The following is an 8,378-nucleotide window of genomic DNA, read 5'->3' on the forward strand; positions in this document are numbered from 1 at the left end:
AGACTAACTCATATTAGATATAAACCCTTATATGTCACCTATTGGATAGCAAACTGGTACACAGATAGGACCAGCAGCTACTGCAAACAAACTGTTGAACTATTATAAAAACAAAAAATAGACAAGGCTAGAAGGTACAAACAAGAATTCATTGTAATAGTAAGCGCTTTCGTGGGCACACATACACCCACTTCTTCAGACTGTTCAACATAAAACTAATACACCACATTTAAATAGTTAACAAAATAAGCACATGACTGTCAGATGTTTAAAAAGGTCCAATGGGACTTAGAAAAACATATAATTAAAACACAGCTTATAAAAATGTTTAAATACAGATATAGTATAAAATCTGAAATTACCAAGAAACTATGTCACTGAGCTACATTAGTTAATACAAAATGTACATTCTAAAGGTAAAAACATTCTAAAGATAAAAATACTATCTCATCAAATATCTTTGTTTTAGAATGCAAGCTATTGAGCATATATCATTTAACCCTGGGTATCTGAAAGCATCTAGTCTGAGTTGCCAAGACCATTCTCACTGCTCTAGCCATAAAGAAAAAGGTCCTCCCGTAATACAAGAACAGATCTGGTCAATAATCCTAAAGGAGAATGAATGGCCAGGGTTATTGAGTATATGTTTGTTTAGCCAAGGCATTTTCAGCTTTCCTGTTCCTAATAGCAAATCATTAGATCATAGCTGCTCATATATGCATTCCTTAAGTTTCCTATCCATCGTACCTATATAGAAATCTAAACAGGAATTACACTTAGCTAAGTAGAGGCATCCCTTAGAATTGCAGTTATACCCCCACTTGCAAACAATACTTGTATTATTAACTTGCCACACAGATAGGACCAAACAAGTTAGGATACTGATGTCTACCGCCACGAACAGGCCAATCATTGCCAAGTCCCCCAAGGCTCAGTGCAGGACATCAATATGGCATGGACTTCACAAACAAAGCAAACATCAAGAGCCTCTGGCTGACAAGTTGCAGGTGGCAAACTAGGCACAGTAAGGATCCCCCAATGACAAATGTCCTCCAAGAATGCTAGACAGACCAACGGGTGCCAGAGCCACAGTACAACAATGCCAAGAAATGCATAAGTATCCTTTGGGAAGACTACTACCTCTGGAAACTACCACATTGATAAAAATCCCCTACAAGGAAGACCCAGTAGCAAGGGATTTGATAACACATGTAGAAAATAGCCTCACCTTTGATCATCATATATCTTTACTACAGAAATAGTACAGTTCTGAAAAATATTACCGTAACAGACATCCTTCTGTTCACTGTTGCAGTATTCTTTACTACAGGGATCCCCTGCCTAGGGCAGCCCAATATTCAGCCAGTATGTCAAAGCCTTTTGATCTCATACACCATACATCACATTTGTTCCAGCACAGGATATATATGGCATAAATGTAATGTACAGCCAGTCACCCAGAACTGAACTGGCCCAGTATAGAGAGTCTCCACAGAACAAAGGAGTCCATCTACAGAAGAAAAAGCATAAGAAAAAAGGAGAGACCCTCACCTAGAAGGGAATCAAAAACAAAAAACAGAACAAGAAAGATGAAGGAAGAAGTGAATACTGCAACAGTGAAGAGGACATCTACTGCTATGGTAAGATTTTACACAAATGTACTATGTCCTATATCACCATTGTGGTATTCTTTATTATTAGGGACAGTAAAAGCTCAAACAGAATGGGATGTGGAAGGCTGAGATCATCTCTCCAAAATCCCAAACAAAATGGCTCTAGTAAAAAGGTATGCAATGAAGACCAGGTAGCAGCTTCAAGGATAGAATTGCTGTCCAACCCCTTGAAGAAAGCACCAGAAAAAGCAACAGCCCTAGTAGAATGAGCTCTAACAGAAACAAATATATGCCATGAAAAGAACAAGATATTGCTTTAGACATCTAGATATCCAGGAGGAGATTGCTTAGAAAAACAGCCAACCCAAATGTCTTGGGATGAAAACATAAAGCTGGTCAGACTTATGAATGGCTTTAGTTTTATAGAAATAGTACCCGAGCTGTCCATGCAAATCCAAGGTATGCAAGATCCTCTCACTAGCATACTGAAAAGGGAAAAAGGAAGGGAGGTGTATGTATTCAAGGACAACTCATTTACTACTTTGGGCATAAAAGGATTAGTATGAAGGGACACCCTGTACCTGTGAAAAAAAAAAAAAAAAAAAGGAATAGCTATGTTGTGAAGCTCAGAAACCCTCCAACCAGACGTGTCGGCAACAAGACAGTCTTCCAGGTCCAATGTTGCAAACAAGCAGAATATGCAAGCTCAAAAGCAGCCCAAGTTAATTTTTATAAAACAAAATTAAAGGTAAAGAAAGATGGATAGGTTTCTCCTTGGAGGCCTAAAATGCAGGATGCCTTTATGAAATTGTTTGACCTCAAAATGAGAAGCCAATGGAGGATTCAAAGGCAGACATAGAAATGGATAACAAATGGGCCTTCACAGAAGAATAGGCCAAGCCAGAATGGAGCAACTCACAGTACAGGACCAAAGGTACCCCCCCCCCGATAGAGTCCTAGTCAAGAACATGACAGACTACGAAAACCTTTTCCATTTGGACATGCAAGGTTTTCTGGTAGAGTGTTTCCTTGCCTCCTGTAAAACACTGAGCACATCCTCAGAAAAGAGGTGCCTTAAAGGATAAAAAAAAAATAACATCACCCACAGTGTCAGCTGAAGAGGGGACAAGTGAGGATAGATGAGAGACCCATTAGCCTGTGTGAGGCGGTCCAACTGGTGAGATAACTTGTGGTGATTGCTCCTGGCCAGATGCATTAAGAGTGGGGAACAAGTACTGTCTTGGCCAAAAAGGGGTTACTAGCAAGATTTTTAGGAGGTCCAGCTGAACCTTCTGCAGGACACTTGGAACAAAGGGAAGAGGAGGGAAAGCATAAATATCCCCTTCAAAGGAAAAAGGGCATCCATCTTCCACATCAGATGGCATGGCAATCAAACAGAAGACGGGGAGATGCCGCTCAGAAGGGAGGCAAAAAAATGTATGAGGAATACCCAACCGATGGACAAAGTCCATAAACATGTTTATGTGAAGCATCCATTTGCAAGCCTGTGTTTTGGACCTGCTCAAAGAGTCTGCCACTAGAATGTGGTCTGAAGGAATGTATACTACCTGAAGAGTCAACTGATAATTGACAGCCACTTCCTAGGCCTGAAGTGCAACCATGCAGGAGGAGGTAAGATTTTGTGCCTCCCAGCTTGACATACCACATCTCTGTAGTGTGGTCTGTGTACAACTTCAAGGGGTCTGAACAGAACATGGGATGAAAAGCTTGAACAGACAGAATAAGAGCTCTCGTCTCTGATGTTAATATGGTCCGACTTCTGATGAGGGGCCACAGACCCTGAGCTTTCAGGTGACCACATGAAGCCCCCCCATCCCATGCCTGACACATCGGTGAACAGATCTTGAGAAGGGACTGAAAAATGAAAGGGGAGGCCTGGATTGAGAGCAACCTGTCAAGTCAACAACTAGAATTCCTTTTTTTTTTTTAGACAAGAAAAAGAAGGTACACTGAAATCCAGAGAGTGGCAATGCTGCAGCCAAACTGACTTGAGGTACCAATGAAGCTTCCACGTATGTAGCCTAGCAGGAGGAAGCACTGGAATAAAAGAAACCATGAATCCCAGGGCCCAAAGAAATTCTCTGGCTGGAATGGCAGTCAGAGGAAAAGGAGACTGAAAGAAGGCAGTCATTGACAAAACGTTTAGAGGTGGAAGACAGGCAAACATTGGCACTACTTAAATCCTACAGCCCAGATACACATGATCCTGAGACGGAACCAGGATGGACTTTTGGAAGTGGATGGTGAACCTCACACTTTGAAGAGAGATTGGGAACTTCAAATCCTTTAACAGGCAACTGGAAGAAGGTACCTGAAGAAACAGGTCTAGATAAGGAAAATTCTGAATGCCTTGGAGCCTACATTCGGCATTTTGTGAATACCCTTGGGACAGTAGACAGGCCAAAGGGCAAAGCAAAGAACTGAAAATGACAGGAAGAAACGGATACATAAAAACTTCCTGAAAACACGGTATATAGGGATACTGAGGCAAGCATCCTTCAGATCCAACACTAGAAAAGCCTGGGGTAGTAAAGAGAACAAAGGGTTTGAAGATTAAGCATCTGTACAGAGGGAACCTTGAGAAAAGTGTTGAGCGGGAAGAGATCCAGAATAAGTCTCCAAATGCCCTCCTTTTGAGGAATGAGGAATTCCCGGGAATAAAAACACTTTCCCACTTGGGAAGGAGGAAAAGGATGAATGGCTCCTTAGGTCATTAGGGACGCTAGGACCTCTGGGAAATGAAGTTGTGAAATCCCTGAAAAAGGAGGAAGAAACTTCCATACCATGAAGTAACCCTGACAGACAACAAAAATGACCCAAGAATCTGAAGTGATGAGAAGCCAATTTGGAAAACAATGGGAAGGTCGAAGGGGTAAAGGAACCTGGTCTAAAAAAAGGGGGCTAGATTGGCAAAGAGAAGCAGGATTACATAAAGCAAGCTTCTGGGCCACAGAAATCGGAGAAGCCTTAGCAGAGGGGGGCCCCCACCTACCACCCTTCCTGCCCTTGGTGACCTGGTGGGGTTTTCCTGAGGGCAAAAGCAGATCTAGTAGCATAATTCCTCCAGAACTTGGGGATAGGAAAAACAAAAATGTTTAAGGTCCTATAAGGCTTTGCCTTTCTCTTGATGAGACTTAAATAGGTCAGCAGCAGCAGTCCCAAAAAGATTTTTATTATCTAAAAGAGCATCCAACAACTTGGCCTTAATGTCCTCTGACAGAGATTAGAGACAAAGCCAAGAACACTTGATGACAGACCCAAAAGATGCAGTCTGAAAGAGGCATCAGCAGTATTTTTATTTATTTTACATTTGTTAACAGGGATAGTCCGACTGGATATATGTCCATTTTCAGCGGAGGCCCGGGGAGAAAAGCTCCTAACAATAACAAAACAAAGCATCATTTTATAACACAAAAATATGGGTAGCATGAAAAAAAAAAAGTTACTTAAGAACATTGAGAGACACCTTTTTTTTTTAACATGGTAGTCAAAAAAGTTGTCATTTCTAATAGTGTCATTAAAATTCATTTGATGAGATCAGAAGTAAGTAGGTGTGAAAGTTGTAGTTACTAAAAGGTGACATTTGCGGATTGTACATTCTGTGGAGAGAGGATTAGCAAGGCTTGGTACAATAGCAGGTCCATTTTGACCCCAGGTATTGTTTGAGCTTGGCTTTAAAATGACTTGGAGAAGAAAGTGAGGTAATCTCAGGAGGTAAAAGGTTCCAAGATCTGCCTAGAGAGTTAGAAAGGAGAGAGACCGGCTAGGTTATTAGTTTTGTATGTCTGGATGAGGACTCTGTTAGAACAGCGCAATGGTTGTGGGTTGTTATACAGGGTGACTAGGTTTTTGAGTGCAGGAGTGTTTTCAGGGTTATATACAAGTTTGTGGGCCATGATCAGTTGGTTATATAGCAATAGACTAGGTAGTTAGAGCCAACCGAGCTGGTTTAGGTTGATGCAGTGATGTGTCCTGAAAGGGAGCCCAGTGGCAAATCTGGCGATGTGATTATAACAGGTAGTGATCTTGTTTAGGGTGGTCTTACTGTTATTAAGAAGAAGAGGGGATGTGTACAAAAGAGTAGAGAGAAGGTGAGATCGAGCAATGGCTACCTTGGCTGGGGGAGTCTGAAAGCTTTTTATTCTATACAGTGATCCTAGTTTTTTATTGATGGTTTTGATCAATTAGTTAACATGTAGGTCAAACTAAGTAGTTGTCAATAGTGACACCTAGAAGTTTAGTAGATGGGTCAGGTGAGATGACTGTGCCATCCTTAGATTTAATTGTGATATTAATGGTACAGGACCTTTGTGTTGGTAGGAATATTAGCATTTTAGTCTTTTTGGGATTTAATATCAGGCGGCGATTAGACAGCCAGTTTTCTATCGTGTTAAAGGTAGTCTGGGTAGTTAGCTGCAACTCTGTAGGGGATGTAGCTGCGCAAATTAGTGTAGAGTCATCTGCATATTGGATGCAGTTGACTTTAGGTATGACAGTGTGCAAATCATTGATGAAAATGGAGAACAGTGGGCCTAATATAGAGCCTTGTGGAACTCCCAGGGTGTTAGGTAATAGGGTGGAGAGTTTAGTTTGCCAAAGTACAGCCTGTTGTCTACCACTTGGGTAGGAATCAAACCACTGAAGTGATTTTGGATCAAGACAGAGTGACTAGGGTGTAGATTAATAGTTTGTGATCCACCATTTCAAAAGCTTTGGACAGATCCAAGAAAAGAGCTGAAGAGATCTGGTTAGTGTTACGATGATAGTTTATGGTGTTAGAGAAGACTAATAGGGCTGTGGTGGCACTGTAGTGAGGTCTGAAGCCATGCTGGGTATCTGCCAAGAGATGGTTGTTTATTAGGTGGTGCATGAACTGTTTTTGAATACATTTTTCCATTATTTTTGCTAGAGAAGAGAGTATGGCTATAGGTCTGTAGTTGGAGAGTTCAGTAGAACTACCCCCTTTATGGAGAGGAATGACATAGGATATCTTCCAGATATATGGAATTTTTGCTTCTTTTAAGTTGCGACTGATAAGTAATGAGACTGGATAGGTGATGGCATCAGCTGATTTTTGTAGGTATTCAGCTGGAAGTTGGTCAGCTGAGTGTGGTGGGTTTTAGTTTTCTGATTAAGGTGTGGATAAGTGATGTAGCAATTGGTTGAAAGCTAAATAGTGGTAGATTTTTAGGGGTGGAACTATCTAGGCTGTGGGGGCTGAGAGGCAGTTTGCTGGCTAGGGCTTGGATTGTCTCGGTAAAGAAACGATTAAAACTGTCAAACTGTTTGAGGGTTTATCAGTGAGGGCAGCATCATACCTACAATTAGAGTGGCAAGACACTTGAGAAGCAGAACCTAAAATAGACGTGGCACAAGGTTTGCCTTGAGAAGCAAGGTTGTTAGAAATAACCCGACAAGCCTGAGCAATCAAGGCCAGAGCATTCCTTGTCATGTGGGTCTAGTAATTAACAGACCTGAAGGCCAGAGCAGAAGCAGTGTAAACTTTACCAATCCTCTCCACTGCCTTACTAGCCTTATCAGAAGGCAAGAGTTTGGAATAAAGCAAAAGCTTAGGTTTGCCAGAGACCGACACCAAAGCAGGATCAGCAGGACATTTAAATAAAAATCGACAATCCTCAGGAACCTTATAGACTCTGGAGACATGGAAGTAGCAATGAAAGTATCTAGCAAGGCAACCAAAACAGAAAGAAATGCCAGTGGTTTAGGAGTATCCATCTGAAGCCACTCAAATTTTTTTTCAGAATATCAGACGCTTAAAAATCCCATTTAAAGTGTTCCATCATTCTAGCAAGTATCTCCCCAAAGGATAATTCCTCAAAAGGAGGCTCAAGGCTAACAGACTCTTCATCAGAGCCTTAAGCCAAACATGAAGGCATCTGTGCACAGGACAAAAACTCCTCAGTCACTGAATCCTCAGAGGAATCTGGTTCCCTAAGCAGTTTAGATGGGGTAGAAGTCCAAGGAGGAGCAGGTACAGAAACCCCTCAAACGGGATTTAGGGCCATCAAGGCAGAAAACAAGCCCCAAGCAAACTCATACCATTTCCTTAAAAAGGATCCTTAGAATGAACGAAAATGAATAAAAGAAAAAAATGAAGCACATCAGCCCTAACACTTGGTTCCACCCCTTAGCAAGATATGATAAAAGAACCCAGAACCTCTTCCCTGACCAATATCTGCAGAATCCTTCTAAGACCCTCTTGAGATAAATCAACCACCGTTTCCCTAGACATCCGGAGCAAACATCCACAAAGCCTCAAAGCATGTGCAAAAAGATGCAACCATGCTGGCCTCTGAAGGGGTGGCGACAGAGGAATAAAATGTAGACACTGAACGACCTACCAGAGCTATTACCACTTTCTAGTGGCATATCTAGTGTAGACTGGATTTTTTAGCTGTCTAGCCAAGATTTCTTGGCCTTCTTACCTAGCAGGAGTATTTCAGGGTTAAGGAATTCTGCCATGGAACCCTGGGCTAACTGTTTAAGCCACTAGTTTTCAAGAAGAGTGGCCAGGGAAGACAAACTGCTTCCAAGTGTCTTGGGTACAAATGCCTTACAGATACTACATAAAGGTTGGTCATACGAAGTGCACACACACACACACACACACACACACACACACACACACACACACACACATATGCAAACATACCACACACACATAGTTTATATATATCTATATCTATATAGCCATCTCTATATCTATATATCTATATATATCTA

The sequence above is a fragment of the Protopterus annectens genome, chromosome 3.part1, assembly GCF_019279795.1.
Source record: "Protopterus annectens isolate FY-2018-M chromosome 3.part1, PAN1.0, whole genome shotgun sequence".
In the NCBI taxonomy this organism is placed as follows: domain Eukaryota; kingdom Metazoa; phylum Chordata; order Ceratodontiformes; family Protopteridae; genus Protopterus; species Protopterus annectens.